Source organism: Coturnix japonica, chromosome 3, assembly GCF_054131305.1.
Source record: "Coturnix japonica strain WE chromosome 3, WE-NBRP24, whole genome shotgun sequence".
NCBI lineage: Eukaryota > Metazoa > Chordata > Aves > Galliformes > Phasianidae > Coturnix > Coturnix japonica.
The window spans coordinates 18,802,631-18,821,624 of NC_140665.1; the positions used below are offsets into that span (position 1 = coordinate 18,802,631).

Consider the following 18,994-nt stretch of genomic DNA (forward strand, 5'->3'; position numbering starts at 1 on the left):
GCTGTGGTTTTGCCATCTTTGCATGATTCTGCAAATACACAGGCTTATTGTGCCACTACTGAACCTGGAACTCAGTCTTCCAAACACATCCTTGGCTTCAGGTAGGGTTTTTATCTTCCTGCTTTCCAATCACACTGCCCAGTTTGGCTGCACATGGACTCATCTGTGCCTGCACAGCAGCCCTTTGTCTGAAGTGACTTGGGTTTTGTATTTCCAAGGTAGCAACCCTAGATGGAACAACAAATACTCTTTTCTGGCAATGGTTTTCTCCTTAAGATGGTAGCTTGCAGCTTGTTGTTCTTAAGGTAGTCCACTGAAGCAGAATATTGCTTTGAGGTAAGGTCACAAGGAAGCTTGTAGTCTCTATGTGGCCCCTGGGTAGAATGCCATAATTTCCCACCAGACTGATACTGCAGTAAAGATTTAAACCTTTCACAAAAGATCCATCTTTCTTGAACATCAGTTCCAACCACTAAAGTAAAGGATGGGTCATCCAGAATTAAAAAAAATAAAAATAAAATAAAAAATAAAAGAAAGAAAGAAAAGAAAACAGACATGGCTTTTTGCAGCTTGCTGTCCTGATATAACAGCCTTCTCAGGCTCTAGGGGATCAGGTAACAATGGGGTTTGAGAATACTGCCTGAGTTTATTTGAGGGATGTTGACAAGCCTAATTACTTGGCAGCTCTGAGCAGCTGTAGGGCCCCTGGCTGGTCTGGGGGGGGGCATTAACTCTTGGCTTGCCTGTGGGGTTCCTGTCACAGCTGAAACGCAGCATGAGGGAGGGGTTTGTGATGCAGAACTCTGAGAAATGATTCTTGAAAGTGTGCAAGCTCCCAAAATATGGGAAGTGGGTAAGATACGGAGCGGAAGCAATGGTACTTGAAGGATGAATGGCTTTTAAATGGATAGCAGGTCTAGAAACAGTCTTTCTGCATGAGTTCTCTGCACATGTGAAGCAATGTGCAGCACTGCCAGTTCTTAACATAGGAGATTTCTCCTATGTTACTCAGATAGCTAGCTGCTTGAAGAGAAAGACCAACCAAGGCAAAAATGCCATCACAATTCACTTATCTAACAGTGAGTCAATTTCCATCAGCAGTCTCTCCAGCATTTGTTTCTACTTTTCACTGAATGCCAACTTTTAAAGAAAATGGGCAAAATCTATTTAATATTGTACTGAGAAATGTAAGTGAATGGAGAAATATATCCCAACACCAGCACTGCTGATTGTGATATAGAACTTTGCAGATGTTAGAATCTGTATCATTTCCACTTTGTGTGTTTCATCCTAGTGGAAATGGGTCATTTGCAAGTCTAACAGCAGGGATATAGCTATAACATGGCAGGGTAGAGTTGCTGTGGGAGTTTCAACAGTGTATTTCTGGATTATTTTAGTGAAAATGAAATCTTCATTTTGCATTACAACAGTGTTTTTGCAAATAATGTAGTTATCTGTATCTTTCTGTTGTGGAAAATAAAGCACACAATCCTAAAATTGTTTTGGAACACAAAAAAACTGCCATTTTCATTATACAGTAACCGCTTAATACAGAGATCCCTGAGTTACCTCTTGCAATTTTTGGTTACCATTTGGCATTTCCCCATTTCATGTCTTCTGCTAGCAGTATTCTGAGTAGCCATAGTTCTAGTGAAAACCAAGAAACCTACAACTCTTTACCATTGCTGCCAAAAGGTCTGCACAGTTCTAGCCACAATGCCTTGCTTTTCTCAATTCTGTGCCAGCTGGGAAACAGTTTTTCAAATTTGGCATGCAAAGGCAGTTCTAAGACAGCCCACTTAGCACTGCCAGGCCCAAAGGATTACTAGGATTGCCATCTCTCAGAGAGACCCCAGCTGTGACATACAATGTTATGACTACTCCCTGTTGCGTACATGTGCTGTCCACTTTTTTTTTACCTGGCCAAAAACGTGCATGTCTTCTTCTGGTAACTGTCAACAGGAAATACATTCCTTTCTATAACTATGAATCTCTTCCCTGACTTCATCCTTGCTCTAGCATTTAGGATAATGTTTTGAACACATTCCCTCAACTTTTCATCATGAAATCGGGAGCTTCAAATCTGCATCATATTTAAGTTCTGCATATAAGATTTTGGTTTACATCTTTTAACTAATATTGGGCCTTTGTTGTAGGACTTTCCAATATGTGAGCTATGAACCCTAGGGGATGTGTGAGCTGTTTCTAAGGAATGCCTATGAAAAGCAAGTTTATTGCAGATAGTTATGTTTTCTTTGCAGTGCCTAAACACTCACTGCAAAAATTTTCAAGGGTTACAAATCACAAAAGGTTGAGAGCCTTACTGTATTCTTTCTGGGAAACTAATTCAGACATGTTTGCCCGAAGGAGCTCTCCCTGAGCTCTGAGAACACTGAAAGCTTCCTTTGCACAACTCATGTGATTTCTTTGTGTTTGTCATTTGGCTTGGATCAGCGAGTCCCACACAGTGCATCATTTCTGATAGGAATGGCCAGAAGTGCTTATATATCAATCCACACCGTCTGCTACTCAGGGAATATTTTGGCCAGACCTTTGGATTTTCTCTTTTGTGATTTGCAATGCTGACTTCTATTTTCTTGGCAATGCATTAACACTGAATATGACAGAGCTATTTTTAGCTGTACATCAACACATTAAAAACAAAGAAATTGTTACCTATGTACATGCTAATATATAGGAGAAGATAAAATTTTAGATAGCTAGGACACTGAAATTGCTTTCACAGGCTCTCATGGCTGACAAGCTAGCTGCTTGTTTTGCACTCAGGAAAGTAAAAAATACCTTCCTATCTGTTTCAAATAGTCTGTCCTTTCATCACTTCTGTGAGACAAGAATACTTTGTCTTTGTTTACTAGGTGTCTTGTCCTCTTAAAGTGCTGAGAGGATTGATAAAAGCTAATCAGTTCCAGCATTTAAGATACAGCAAATGGCACAATTACCATCTGTTTATTAATATATATCAAGGTGATACATTTTATTTTCTTCCAGATCAACGAAAAAGAGCACAGTAAGATAAAAAGGACCGTGGATTCCCAATGAGTATTTTCTCCTGCAGCAATATTTTTTTTTTTTTACCTGTGATGCTTTTTTTATTTCTTTTTATTATTTTTTAATACAGCTCTTAATTATAGGTAATTCCACCTCAGAAGCCACCCAATATCATTTTTATACCAAGACAGGGGAGGACCACGATACTCAATTCACCAGCAATGTCCATGTGATTTCTAGCACATAGTAAACATAACACTCCTAGGATGCAGATACATACTGCACATTAAAAGTAACTCCTGTTACCGCTATTCTCTACATGACCATTAAGTCTCTCTTTTAAGCGTTGTGTTACAAATAAATGCACAAAACATTTCCAGGTAAATATTTTGAGGCAAAACTAATTTGGAACGTAAGAGATTTGCTCAAGATTATCTGAACACTGCTGTATAAAGAGTCTGCTCATCCCTTTTTCCTTAGGTGACTCAGAGTCAGTTATTCCATAGAAGACGGATAGTTACAGTAGCCATGGATAACCTTAGATTTCATTTTTTGATGCTTATGAAATACTTTAAAAGCACATAAGAATTGGAATTATATTGTTGTTAACTTACCTTTTGGCCATGAGCAAATTATTCAAGGTCTTTGTCTTTTCAGCAAATCAGTTGGACATAAGGGTCTTCTGATGGAGGCAATGGCCATGATCATTGTGTGAGAACATGGACCCCTTCCTTGGTAGCGGAACATGGGAAAAAGTATAGTATGTGTGGACATGGCAGGGCCAAGCAACTCCACAGCTTGCCTGCAATCCTCCCATTCTCCACTGTCAAAAAACAAAAAAAACCAAAAACCAGAATAGGTTATCTTTAAATATATTAAATCAGTTAAATATCTTAACAGGTTACTTAACATTGCTAGCAAAGGCTGCTCAGAGAAGCTGTGGATGCTCTGTCCCTAAGGGTTTTCAAAGGAAGGTTGGATGGGACCCTGGGCAGCCTGAGCTTGTTGGGTGCAGCCCTGCCCATGGCAGGGGATTGGGTCTGGGTTAGGCTTTAAGGTCCCTTCCAACCCAAACCATTAGTGATTCTATGATTCTGTGAAAAGCTGCCCACAGGCTGCAGCCTAAGGAGCACTCTCCAAACAATCCACCGTCAGCCTGCCCTTGATAGACATGCCCCTCTGTGTTCCCACCACTACCACCACCTGCCTTCACTATGTATCTTGCACACTAAACTAAGGGTCTTCCCATAAAAACAGAACAAAATGGGGAATCTCACAAATAAAGGGCACCATGCCCTCTTATGCAGTTGGTACACGCAGCAATGCGTGCTTAGGCCTGGTGTATCTCTACCTGAGAAGGCCTCCCCCAGCCAGCCCTGCTCCTTGTCCCCTCTCAGTGGCCTGCTGAAATAATTCATATCATAGCCAGTAGATGTCAGCAAGCGATAATAAAATGCAGTGCATGAATCACTGCGCTGCCAGTTTGGAACTGGCTGTCCCCTGTGTATGTGGAGGCCTTGGGGTGCACCACAGGGAGCAGCAGGTCCCCCCTGAGCCCACAGTGAGCACCTACAGAGAAAGGTGCCTCTTAAAACAGCATCCCAGTAGTCTCCACAGACAGGCATTTACATCCTTGCAGCATACTTTCATATACGTTTAGACTTTATATATCTGTAGGCAGAAGTGGAAATGGGATTGCATTTGACTTAGTAATATACTGGGTTTTGCAAAATGTCAAATATATCTGCCAAAACTTCTCAGAAACAGTACTTAGCATAAGCAGAATATTTCATGTCAGGACTTTGTATCTACTGCTGAAAACAAGAATAGTTTATTCCTTACTGTGGCTTTCCTGCCCTAGGCAGCAAATGTAATCAGAGTGGGAGGACATCATCCTAGCTGAGATTTGCTGATGGCTAACTCTGTTCTGATCTCACTAGCAGAAACTAGCAAATTTTAATCCTGTATTTGTTGCTCTTCTGGATGCACAACTCATCCCATCATCAAGGAAACAGAACCACTTGTGAGAATTAAGAAGGCACATGGAAAATTACTATACATTTGATAGGAGTTTGAAGGCAAGCTTCACAACTAAGCTTTGAGAAATCCATCCTTGTACTAAGCTCTGCAGGACACCAGGAAAGCAAACTAAAATCAAGTGCCTGGAAGCCTGTAGCTAACTTTGGTGTAAACCCCTGAGTGAAGGTATCCTGGAGGCACAGTGTTATCCTGGTATACAAATGGAGGAGCAGCCTAACACAGAACTCTTGGAAAAGGTTTCAAGTCCAGTTAAAAGCACACTTTTTTTCCCCTGCATCTCACTTCAAATGTGATTTATTAAAAGGCAAGGAGGCTGAAAGTGTAGCATGCTAGTTGAGTATATGGAGTCAGGTCCTAGACCCAGATTAGCTAGGAACAACAGAAAAACAACATTATCATCTCCTAGCATTGCTGATTTAGCTTAATTAATAAAGTAGGTAATGGAAGCCTCAGGCATATCTCTGGAGGAATTGCTAAGAGCAGTACATGTTGTACATAATATACCCTGAAGATGCATAACAAGCGTGTGCTCTGCATCATGAAGTCCAGACTTTCTAAATGCACAGTACTTGGAGATAATTAAGAGAAGAATTCAGTAATTCTTCAGAATTCAGAATCTTGACTAATAATTCAGAATTCAGAATCTTGACTGCTAGGATTATAGAATACTACAAGTTCTGAAAGTCATATATTCTCATATATATGTGCATATATATATATAATTTAAATCTTATATTTTCCTTGCTAACAATAGCACCTTCAATGATTGCTGTCCAAATTGTTAGCAACCACAGAAAATATCAGCCCCAAAGGAATTGTTCTCTGACATTTATGGGCTACTAAAAAACCTTCTGCCCTGCTCCTCCCAGAGAATTGTCCAGGCCCAGAGCACTTAATCTGTGCTTAAATAGATGAAGAAGGTGTACATGGATGAAAATAAGAGGTCACCTAGCAATCTCTATAGTACTGGGTTTAAGTCCACGAAGATGAATAATGAAGCCCAAAACTAAGGCAAGATTAAGAAGCTCTAGAAAGATCTGGAATTTCTGCAATAAAAATATTGTGGAATAAAATTTCCAAAATAAAAAGTTGGAAATCAATAAAAGAAGGCTTAAAGATCAACTCATGGTATTTAAACAATCTTTTTTTCTTTCATAGTAAATTGTGAATTTTGTAGTAAACTGTGGTAGCCTGTAATTTAGGCTCCCACTTGTCCATGGTACACTAACCAAATAATTATTTAAGGTCACAAAACGTCACTGACACTAAAATTTACGTAAGTAAAAAGAGGCAGAGTAGGTTCCCACAGAGGCTGTTACATACCCTGGTGTTTTATGTTGAATTACTATTGCTACAGTAACCCCAAGAAAACAAAACCAAGGTTGTTTGCTCAGGTGCAGATGTGTTTGTTGTTGCAGGGCCTTTCCTGAGGCTGCAGGGCCCAGAGGTGCATGCAGGTGCTGGGAGAGGGAGGGGTAGCAAGGCTACAGTGCTCTCTCATTTGGCTCCCTCAGCTACACAGAGCCCTTTGCTCTTTACCTCTTGCCTTGTTCTGTATGATGCTGGCCTATTTATGACAAAAGTTAACAGGGGTCTAGTTGGCTTCCTTGTTAGGGAGTGAGATTTCCTATGGGTTTCCCACAAGGTTCATACCCAGTTCTAAGATCCTTGTTCACCCATCCAGCTTGTTTGTTGTAAACCTCCGCATGCACCTGCAGGATTGAAGCAGGTGTTTTGATTGTTTTTAAATCACTTGTAGGACAGAGATCTGGAAAAACCCCAGTTTCTCCTCGTTGTGAAGGAAGAATGCAAAAACTGCATGCAAACTTAGTCACAGAGTTTAGAGAATCACCTTCCTCTCCCTAAAAGGAAATGCAGGGAGGAGGGAAGTGAAAAAAAAAAAAAAGAAGAAATGAAAAGCAGACCCCAAACTCTCCTCTAACACTTCACTTTTGCTGTTAATGTCCCCAGTTTCCAGAAGAGCTTAATCTGTTTTCCAGCATCCACCACAATAATAACCTTTCTCAAAACACCAGCACGGATGCACCATCAGACATGATGTTCTGACAAAGCAGGAAACAACCTTTGCAGCTCAGCAGGAAGAAGGTCAGATCATCTTGCCTCTCTTTCTGCCTGAAAAACTCAACAGTGCTGTAAGAACTCTGCTCAGATGTAAAAATACTCCTTGTTCCACAGATGTTCTTCTGTTGGTATGTGGAGGTGGGCCTACTTCAGCCAGCAAAGCAGATCTCAGTGAGCACATGGTGTCACACTGCAGAACATCCGCTATAATCTTTCTACACATTACATTCTTACCAATCTCCCTTTCTTTTGTCTTAAATGTCATGTTCTTCCCCCTATAATTAAAGATATAACCCCAAACTATCAGTTATTTTTCTGGTCCTGGATGTATTAAATTTCCATTTCTCTTAGTAGTGAGGTGCTTGACAACAGGAAGAAGAGCAGCACTGCTCTCCAAAGGCAGTCTGCATTCTGCAGTTCTTTCTAACTTACTATCCTATGATCATACTATTTAGGTCTGTCACTGGTAACTTTCTTTGTGCTGTCAGACTTCTGTTTGGATGACTGAATTAACACTAGTGGAAAATCTTCAGCTGTTTCATTACTTCTGCTCTCTTTTTCCCCCAGACAAAACCAGGGCACCTCTCTGCTATTAAAGCACAGATGTCTGTTACGACCAAAAATGAAGTCACTTTAGCAATATCTCTTCATTTGTGGAAACAGAGTTTCCCACAGTTCTCATTGAATTCTTCCAGGGTGTCCCAGAAATCCATCATCATTTCTATCATTGTCATGTCCTTCTGACCACACTGAGGTCATTTTGAGCCCAAATATCTGTTCAGGAAGGGTGAACACAATTCCTTCAAGAATCACCAGTTGACATCAGTTTCCACTAGCACTCATCAACTACTGTTTAAAAATGACTCAGTGTGCCACAGAGCATGAAATATGTTATGACTGAAGGCAAATTTTATTAGGAATACTCCAGAAATATGAATGGGGTGAGACTACCTAGGATGCAGTCCTGTCTTCCATGGGGCACTAGATGCTGCACCATTAAAGATCTGCTGTTTCCCTGGATGTATGCCTCACTTGGGTGTGCACAAATGGATGGAGTATTAGTGTTGCTATTTCAGTCTTGACACTATGCAATCCTCTTAAATCATGCTTGTACTAAGCATCAATCCAAATATCAGTTTGGCTACATTTTAGGAGGTATGCAGTTACACATTTTTGCTGTAAGAAAACAGTAAGAGGAGTAAGAAAATTATGCTTAGAGATACCTGGATTCCCAGTACAAGAGAATGTTTGAGGAATCCTGATATTTTGCAGGAGGATAAGATTTCTAAAGAGCTGGCAATGTGGCAAGACCAAAGCAGGATCAAAGGGTAAAAGACTTTCATACTCTTTGACACATTGAGGCTTATATCCTAAGCCTGAGATAAACTGGAATTTACCTAAAGGTCTGAATAAAATCCAAATAACTCTTAGAGCACAGCTGTCTGTACTCTTTATCCCATGTCATGCCTAGCGAGCTTGGTGATCCCAGAGCAGCTATTTTACCTGAATTTCTGAAAAAAATATTGTTTATAATGTTTTTATAACACACTAGCATTCATAATTTTGAATCAGGGATACATTTTCAATGATAGTGGTGTTAGCTGTAGAAGCTCAGACAACTTTAAAATGATCAAAGTTGGAGAGAACCATAAGTAGCTACATCAGGCCATTACCATGCAGCTCTCTAAAGGTTATAAGTTAAGTAGAACACATCCAGAAAAATAGAAAAATATGGATTACAGACTCACTCTTGTAGAGAACACTCTCAGCTTCTATAAATTTCATTAAGGGCTTGATTGTGATATTCTTTCACATGTCAAGTGATATCTTCAGTACTTCATTCCAACAGTGTAACTCAAAGAATCGGGTATTATTCAACTTGAGAAAGGTATCACAATCTAACCTTAAATGCTGAGTGCTCTTAATGCACAATAGTACCAGGCTCACTGAGGAGAAAATTAATGTTAGACTTTTGAGGTGAATAATATTCATTGTTTTGCATAAATGATATTTTCTACCAAAAATCATCCAGGAAATTGCTTAACTTGTATGCTAAATCCTCTCGGGGAAGAGGAAGATAGCTCCAGTTTCACTGCCTAAGTGTCTGTTCCATTTAAAGGATATTAGTAGCCAAATGAAAAATGCATGAATCAATCAGCAACAAGGACCTTGATCTCCAAATGAGACAATGCTGAGCTTTGAGATTTATGGTCTTGCTTCCAGAATTCCATTATTTGGAGGAACAACAACAATAACAATGGGAGATGACATCAGAATAGTGAGTGTTCTTCTTTTTCTTTCTTTTCCTGTTGATCACAAGATGCTGACTTCTGTGTCATTCACCCCTGTCAAATGAGTAAATGTTCAGTGCTTGCCCAGTTTAGAATAAAATGAGAATGCCTTGAATGGAAGGGCATTGTCGCTGCTTGCATTTTGCACTGACAATTAGTTTATACACAAATAAATTATCTATTGCTTACTTCTCTCCTGCATTTGTTCTGCAGGCAGAACTCATTTTGATTTTTGCACAAAGAAAATGTATTGTTGGCAGCCACAATGCACTAATACTGACCAGACACGGGTTTGTTTCTAACTACTTGTGATTCTTGTTTCCCATTTCCTTCACATTATGATCCCCAAAGTGTCTGAAGTTCCTTCAGACAATATCTGCTCAAAAAGGCCTGTGTACCGGGAGTAAGTTCTTCTGTCACATTGTCTGTAACATCACTAGACTTCTGGTTATGTGTATATAGACAAATAGATAGTGATAGATATAGGAAGAGTTGATGGAAATACTGAGTAAGGTAAGTTCAAGATAATTAATAGCCATATATAACACTAACATAACATTCCTTTCAGTATGTAACCACATGTACAAGTTTATGGTAGGATAAATAGGCAAAAGTAGCTTATTTTAAAAATGTGCCTACATATGAAAATTGTAGGAAACATCAAATGCTAATCCAGCCCCAAAAATCTCTCTAGATTAGGGGATATTTGGATTTAGGGCTTTTTTTTAGTGCTTTGTCTTGCATGAATGGCTCCTGTCTGGGGCTGTGTCTCTTCTGCAAACATCACAACATAGCTCAGCCAGTGAGGCAGGAAGGAAGGGTAAAGAATACATCAGAGAAGGTGATATGCTCTTTATTTTTACCCCCTCACTCCCTTACTTCAGCAAGAACAGGCTATCCAAATGCTTGATATACGAATAAGAGGCTTCAAGATAAACAGCTAAACCCTTTTCACATGTGACCTGGTTCTCGTTTGGGATGTCAGTGAGTTTAACACAGAATAGATTGTTAGAAGTGTAGCAAGAAATATACGACTTGAAATCTCCCCACATTTCATGAGTGACTCAGTAATTGGTTATCTGCAATGAAAACGACACCCAGAATGAAGCCACAGCTCTGTATATCCAAGAGAGTATAGAATAAAGAAATTCCAAACTGTAAAAACAGCATCCTCATAGGCATAGAATATCTTCTCAGCACCTTTCTACCTCTTGTAAATAAATCAGCACAGAATGCAACTCGGTTCTCCTAGTACTGTAAGAAAAACATCCCCAGAGAAACTGGTATATAACAGATAAACACACAGTTTCTTTCTTTGGATCCCAAATCTAGTAATAAGAACAGAAAATACCTATAGCTTTTAGACTTGAGAAAAATGTAGTAATAAACCTCTTGATAAATCTGTTACTTCTACGCTACTAGCTTAAATGTTTTTGTGAAAAACGTTGAAGTGCTGATTACTAACTTGTATTAGCAGTGCTGTTTGTAGCCACGAATGTTTACTGAGGTATTGTTTCATCTGCTTGGTGTCCTAAGGAGACAATACAGTGTGCAACAGAGGGCACACAGCTTACCACACAGCTCATTGTAACAAAATCTATCTCTTATGGCAGGAACCAAGATGGATTTCTCCCAGATTACTTAAGCATACATATTTTAATCCCTTTTCAGTCTGAATATTCATAAAATATTAAATTTTCATTTTACTTGCTGCTTTCCTAGAAAAACTTTGATTGCCATATCAGGCTACATTTCACAGAACATATAATAAAGACCCATAGGCAGACTCATTTTGCATCAGTACTTCTGTCCTGGTGTGAAAGCCACTGGAATCACTATTTTCAGTGAATTTGGGATTAGACCATTTAAAACACATATATTGCCTAATAGAAAATTCTGCAAATACTCCAGGTAAGAAACTATTTTGCTTGGAAAAAAAATATATATTAGATTTAATACTAAGAGACATTCATATATTGTCCATTTTATATATGATGTATAAATTATTAGTATTTATTAGCATTACTGGGTACGCTTGCTTAACAAGAAACTCATATGTTTTCAGAGTTCACTTGCTCCTGCTGTTTATAGGAGCGATTTGCTGAGAGCAGCAGTCCTCCAGCTTTTCAGGTCATTTATTTCAGACAAACCAGCCTTTCCCCATCTGGCTACCACTGCTGCCTTGAGTGATGTGGCCACATAGAAGGCACTTCAGTGTAGGACATCATGGCATTGTCTGGTAGTGCTGAGGTGATAGCTCAATGCCAATTTAGGAAAAGCAACTTTAGAACTGAGAGAAAACTTATAGTATCTCAGACTGACAGATAAACCCACCAACATATCTCAAATATACTCAAGTGCTTTGAGGAGTTTACAGAATGGCAATGGAATGGACTGCACGTGAGCCCACAATGAATCTGTAACCTTTGAGAAAAAGGTAACTGTGCTTATGAGCCTTGAAGAATTAGAATGTTTGTACAACTTTGGGAAGAAAAAAATGTAAATTTGGGGGAAGGTGAACAGCAAAGATAGGTAGGATTTACAGTTGTCATTTTGCAGAAAATTCTACCTTTTTGAATGTGTTTTTCTCTTTCAAGTTTTCCTTGAATGAAAATGCTAACAGATAAGAAGTATCTGAGATTTATCTAAGTAAGTGCTTTGACTTGACACTGAAAATCTTAAAACTTCTGAATTAAAAAATATAATAAAAATTAAAATGTAGATTTTATTTCAATTGTTATTCTTTATGGGTTTTTTTTTAATCACCTTTCAAAGATTTGCCATTTTCCATATGCAGTTCTTCATTTACTCCTGAAATTTTACAGGCAGACATGGAAAATGACTGAAAACAGTTATCACAGAGCTATTAAAATGTGTCCCACTGCAGCAGGTAGCTATATATGCAATAAATATTTGCCAGTGTCATTCTAACCTGGCCACAACACAAAGTTTCTTTTCTTGTCTTTATTTCTCCAAACATTCTTCTAGACAGGTAATCTGAAGGTAGGCTCCATATGGTCCTGTTGATGACGCTCTCTTATTTGTCAATAGACTCCTACTGCAAAAAAGAAAAGATAATGCAACTCCTGTGGATGGAGAAATCTGGAGATCTACAGTTAGATTTCCCATTTTAGCAGAATATTGTACTGGCTTATAATGGCTTTTCCTTCATCTAAGAACATCACCCAGTTTCCAGCATGGTTACAGCTGCAGGAGAAGACTGGCAGCTAACATGGTAATGAGTCAGTATCTATTGACTCATTACTATTAATTTCCCTTTGCTTCCAACTGATTCAGGAACTACTTATGGAAATTCTTCTTCTGTCTTACTGAAATCCAGCCCTGCTGCTGTCAAGCCTGCCAAGAGGCGCAGCAATGCTACTGTGATAAAATAAGTCCAATTCTATCCCAATCTTGCTTTCCTAGGGAAGAACAGAACTCATTAAATAATTATCAACTGTGACAAGAAAGTAGCTGGCCAAACACTTGCTGCTAATCTAGGCATGACAGCAGGACTATACCTTTCAAAGCAGTAATTAGCTAGATGAACAACAACATAAGTACCAGACAATGACATGGAAAGGACTGTCCCTAAAGGACAGATTCATTATACATAGGGTTTAGCGTTTGTGTGACTTATGAATATTATTTTGCAGTATACAATTACACTTCTCTTCTCCTGCCTTTCTCTTTGTTTTATGCACAGTTTATGGAATGGGACAGAGAGGAAATCTGGATCCGAAGCCACAAGAGAACAGGTGACAGAAGCTCTGCAACACCTTCCCTATATTCATGAAACAAGGGTGACTGCATAGATCACCTGGCAATACAATACCATCAGCCTGCACTTGCACTCTGTGGGAATAAGGAATTTGGTACATGCACTCTACTCATGTTTTATGCTTGATATTTCAAAATGGTGCTCCACTAGTGTTTCTTGATTGGGTACATTAATTCTTACAAACTTCTCTTCACCAACGGTGCAGAGTCTCAGTTGATATAAATTGGAGTAAAACTATTGAAGTCTGTGCAACAACATGGATTTATCTGTGACATACACCGAGCCAGCAGTCAGCATCAGTGCTAGAGCAGTGATCCCACCAGCTTAAAGAAACCAAAAGGCAAAGCTGCTTTTACTGAATGTAGAAGGGATGACTACGATCCCACCTAGAGCTGATGCTGGAATTACATGCGGTTGAATTTGTTTACAACCACACTGTTCAAGAGCTGTACGTTAAGCACACACATAAGTATTTGCAGAATCAAAGCCTCCGTTTGCAATGATAGAATAAATCCAAATGGAGATGGATTAGCTGGCAGGGGGCAAGTGAGGTGGTCAAAGGCACATGCAGTTTATCATATGGCTCTGTACTTTACTACATTATCACAAGTACATATTTGGTGTGGGGATATAGATATACATGCATGCATGTACACACAGAGCCAAACTTTTTTGGCATGGGGGCTACACAGTCATTTCAAATTGAGGCTCTGGGCTGCACTTGTTCCAGGACTGCTTGTCTGTTGCCAACACACTGAAGCGCCTCAGGCTTCAGTCTGATTCTTTGTTTGCTTGCCCATTAAAGTTCTTATCCCACACTCCCTTTTGGCAGAAAATTTTGTTATTTCTGCTTTATGCTGGCCTAGGCCCTTCTCTTGCCTCTGTTCCTATTAACCTATAGCAGTGACAGCCAGAAGCAAACTGAAGCAGCTGGTTGGAGACGCTACTATCAGACTGTGAAACAGATGTTGTGCAGAGGGGCCACCCTGAAAAACTTCTATTACAACACTGCTGGGCCATATTTTGGCCATTGCAGACAGGGAATTGGGGAAAGAAAGCACTTTCATTCGCAGATATTTAATTGCTGAAAAATGTAGGGGTGTGTGTGTGGCATCTTTATTGGATGTCACACAGAAGTAACGCTTTCCAGGTATTTCTTTGGCTTAGTGTCATCCTCTGACTGCCAGCATGCAGTGGCCCCATGTCACAACTCAGTGTGAAAATGATTTCCAATTTTTCTGTTTAAATTAATATTTACCAGTTGGTTATTTTTGGCAGACATTTATTGATAGCAGTGATTCAAAACAAATAGCCAAATTCAGTTCTTGGTTACAGTAGCATGACATCTGGTGTTAACTCCGCTTTTACCAGTGCAACCAATAGCAGACATGATCCTTTTTTGTCTTCTCATAATGTGACATTTGCTTTGACCTTACCTATCGGTAAGAGTTGGACTGTAATTTTAACTTTGGAGTAGTTGGAATACAGCATTGAACACTGCTCTGAAACGTATTGATTGAGCACTCCTCTAAGATACTTAACAGCACCTGCATCTTAACCTTCAGGAAACCAGTCACTTCAGAATACCATTATATACGTGCAGAAATAGCCCTTATGAAAGCAGTATAAATTAAAGCTTTGCTATCAGCCAAAAGAAAATTTCCTTGAGTACTTTTGTATCCACCATCAATCAGTTGGATTAATCACTTCAGAACGATTTTAGCTATTTCTAAACTAAAGATGGAGCCAAATCATTGATGAGGGCATAGGACTTACATTTTAATTTGAATGGAGTTTCTGCAAGTGAGATGCTTTGAGGTGTGCAGTTGGCTTGTTAAATGTACGTCAGTGTAGGTGTACAAGAGTCCATGTTGGCTAAACAGAATCCACTTTGTTGGATGTTAGCCCAAGCAAATCCTTCAGTTACATCTACAGAAAACCTATGCAATTTTATGACAGTGTGTAAGTAATAGGCATGCAGGCTTAAGCACTGTTGTTTTCAACTTAAACTATGAGCTGTATTTTGCACTACATTCCAGTTTGTCATCTTAAGGGTGGGGAATCACTAAAAGAACTAAGTCAGCCAACAAGGCTGCCAAGCTAAGTTTGCTGTGACACTGATAAATATTCAGGCCAATGTCTTTCAAACATTACTGTGATTCACCTTTCCCTCCTTCCTTCCCCTGCTTCAGTCATCTTGTTGGCTCAGAATATTCACCTTTGTCTCAGACCTCAGCTGCCTTCTCTTTATTGCAGAGGATTGCTATTGTCTTTGTCTCTTTTATCCGCTTCACTGTGTCTCATTTTCCTAAAGTACCTGGCACCCACTTTTCCATAATACTGTTCCTTTGTTTCAGGAAAACATAATTTCAGGAGGCAGCAAAAATACAGTTCCAAAGGCCACAGGGTGACATCCTCTCTCACCTGATCTTTATTCATATCAGGGTTTAATGGCATTTTTTTTTTCCATTTCTCAAGCACCCTGCAACTCCCTTCCTCCCTGACAGGAAGGCACATTTTATTTCTCATAAAAATGCTTTCCTACCAATCTTCTGTTCTTCAGAAGTTTCAGAGGCCCTTCTGTTGCATGTTGGTTTTCTCATGTGGACTGACCCAATGACCTGGTTGTGGTTTATTACTGTTTTGACATTTTTTTCTCCTTCCTACATCAGGAGGAGCTTACACCCTTTTGTCATTTCTCCTCTCTGTTGTATCGCCTTCAGCAGAAATCTCCCCAAACTCTGTTTTCAGTTTCATGGTATGAACAACTGGCGAGCTTCAATATCTGAACTGGCTGGCTTTTTAAAAGTACTATTTGAACATACAGTTAATCTTGTGTTTGTTTTGTACATAATCTACCAGCTTTGGATCTCACTGAAAAAAAAAAGGTCCTCTTATTTCTAACAAGTCAGGAAATTATGCTGTTATACAGTCCTTTGTGTACACTTTCTCAGCTCCCTGATGCACTGAAAAAGGGGCCTCAGTCCATTGAAATAATACAAAACCTCAGTTTGCTGATGGAAGTCATATGCAATTTTCTGTGTACATTTTACACCAGAAGATACAGTGCCTATTCTACGTCCTTGTTTAAAACTCAAACACAATGGCTCATGCAGCTGGATGGTGACCTACCAATGAAGTTTAAGACAGCATAGACTTCCACATGAACCTGCTGATTAATGAGAGAACTGTCTTCTTTTCTACCCACAAAAGGCTACTCACACATTCAGAATGTGATGCAGACTAAAACCAAAGTGCAGCTTGCCACGGGAGTAAAGAAGAAACACACACAGGATGCACCTTAGAAGCAGTTCAGCCCTTATGAAAAATTCCTGTAGAATTTAACACAAAATGATGAGCATTCTGTAAGTTTTTTTTTTTCCTGTACCATCCTATACCTCAGATACCTCTGCTATTAAATTCTATACAATAGTTCAAAAAATCATATAAAAGATGTGATGCTCCATAGGTTTTAGAGTAATTTCTAATTTCTGCAGTGTTCTGTTACATTTCTGTAGGACCCCCTTGTTTCTATTCCAATTATGTTATCTGGAGCTTTTCCTAAAAGACCTATATCTCTTACAACAGACCCCTTCCCTCTCTCTCCATTTTCTTTGAAATACAGCAATGTGAGTGTAGAGATACACATCACAGTGCTTACCTCTTACCACTCCTTGATTTTAAGTGTGCTGGCAAAGTTGTTACTATTTGGGCTAGTAAACTAAGTAAAGTAATAAACAGTCAAAAACAGACAATGTAAATAACAACTGTTCTCATTTTAAACAGCCCGTTGAAAAAAACACTAGTGTGAAAGGAAGAAAAATGTGTTTTTGAGCTTTTTGGTTTTGAGCACATGCACCTAACTAACAGCGTTAAAACATCAGATTCACTACTTCCTGCTCATCGTGGTTAGAGCTTCAAAAGTCAAATTATGTTGCTTGGCGTGAAGTGGGCTGCAAGAAATTCCATATGACCTAATGACAAGAAATACAGAGTACCGTGGCTAAAGAACCACTGGTTAAGAAATAGCTTCAAATATTCCATTGCTCTTTAAATAAAATTATACATATATATATTTAATATTTGCATTTACAGTAGTAGTAGTTAAAATAGGCAATCTGAATACCTATGAAGCCCAAGTATACTGAGAAATACACAGATGCTGTTGAACGAGCGAAGGCCCTACAGTATATTGTTTCTTTCTTCCTCTTCTATGAATTTTATAGGGTAGCAACATTTAAATCTTAAAAACAGACAGGAGATGGAAGCATTAAGCTAAGTGGGAGGATTTATTGATTTCAGCTAAATGTTTTCAATCACTGATTCTTGACAGAAACATTGTACATACCAGCCTTTGAGGACTGTGGACAAGTGGCCTCAGTGAGGTTAGCTGAAGTCAAGATCTCTTTAAAATGACTCATAGAAAAAGTACAAGATACAGCCATCCTCCTTGAGAACTCTAACTTAATTTGAGAAGCAACTAATTTGTGTCAATTTTAACTCATCAAGTGCTTTTTTGTTGTTTCTGAGGATACCTTTGATGGTGTAAAAGGAGCTCTGAATACATGAATCACAATTCGATACCATCCAAAGAATCTGACTTTCATCAGATGTTATACAAAGGGATAAGTTCAAACTGTCAAAGTTTTTATGTGGGTAATGTATCCATTTGGTTTTATTATCAAATCTTTATTTCATTCCTAAGACTACAATGGTATCTATCTTAAGTCTTTCATGACTGCTTCAATTCATCTAGTTTCTGCATATTTTTGAGTTATTTACTTTTCTTTTTTCTTTTTTCTTTTTTTTAATTAATTTTTTTATTTTTTAATGTAACTCCCATGAGATGCAGCTTTGAAATGACTCATTTTCTTTCTTTCCTTTAAGAAAGTTCTGCCTCTGTGGATTTCCTCTGAAGGTGTTTGGAACTGATGAGCTGTGATTTCGACACTGTTTCCCACACTGCTGTGAGCAGTTGATTCTCATCCATGTTGCAAGCACGTTTGCTGAAGGTGGTACTTCAGGTCCAGCTAAATGTAATTTTCAAGTGTTAATTCTGTAGTCTTGATGTGACGTCTCCTCTTTATCATTTCTTTGATCTTTTAAGGTACTTCTTGAAGCATAAGCAAGCATCCTTCTTCAAGCACAGCAGGGAAAGTATCATTAATCTTTGGAGATGCTGATTTCTGTTTCTCATTTTCTGGTGTTTGAAGGTATGCTTAGTTGCTGTTAATATATTCATTACCAAGGATTTAATTTACAGTTAATAATTTTTCTATATGCTCTTGGTTTTAATTTTATTGTTTTTAATTTTAATTTAATTTTATTGGGAAGCTTACTAAGAGAAATCAAAAGAATATATTTTTATTTTCACTGTATATTTGCACCAAATACTAAACAGTTATATTAACCAGATTTGTTGCTGAGCTGCTTGGTTTCCTCTGTTACACACTGAGATTTTCCCAACTGTTGTCTTAAAGAACATCTGCTTTTCCATCTGGTCATTCATGTCTACTCTTCAGGTCCTTTCTACATGCTTGGGCTGTACAGTCCATTTATTCTGCACATATGGAGTCTGTCATCTCCCATTCACAAGCAGCCTTCCTATCTCACCACATTCACAGACTTCTCAGTGACAAAACCAGTAGGCCTGCCACTGTTTGGAGGCACAAATTCCCCTAATTTGAGGGCTATAATGATTATTGTCATTGCCATTCTCTTAACTCTGAAAGCTAATTTATACTGATAACAGGCAAAGAAGTGAGCTTTTCTCTGGAATGCAGTTGTTCTG

The 18,994-nt window shown here is 38.8% G+C and overlaps 1 long non-coding RNA gene across 2 annotated transcripts; it reads left to right on the forward strand.

Moving 5' to 3' along the window:
- The first annotated feature begins 9,235 nt into the window (after positions 1-9,235).
- On the forward strand, positions 9,236-18,479 carry LOC107311062 (uncharacterized). 2 transcript variants are annotated; one of them, XR_014944544.1, is made up of 5 exons: positions 9,236-9,409; positions 13,129-13,180; positions 16,417-16,568; positions 17,734-17,859; positions 18,095-18,479. It is a non-coding gene; the product is annotated as an uncharacterized LOC107311062 (long non-coding RNA). The 2 variants fall into 2 exon arrangements; XR_014944545.1 differs by lacking the exon at positions 13,129-13,180.
- The last annotated feature ends 515 nt before the right edge of the window (positions 18,480-18,994 follow it).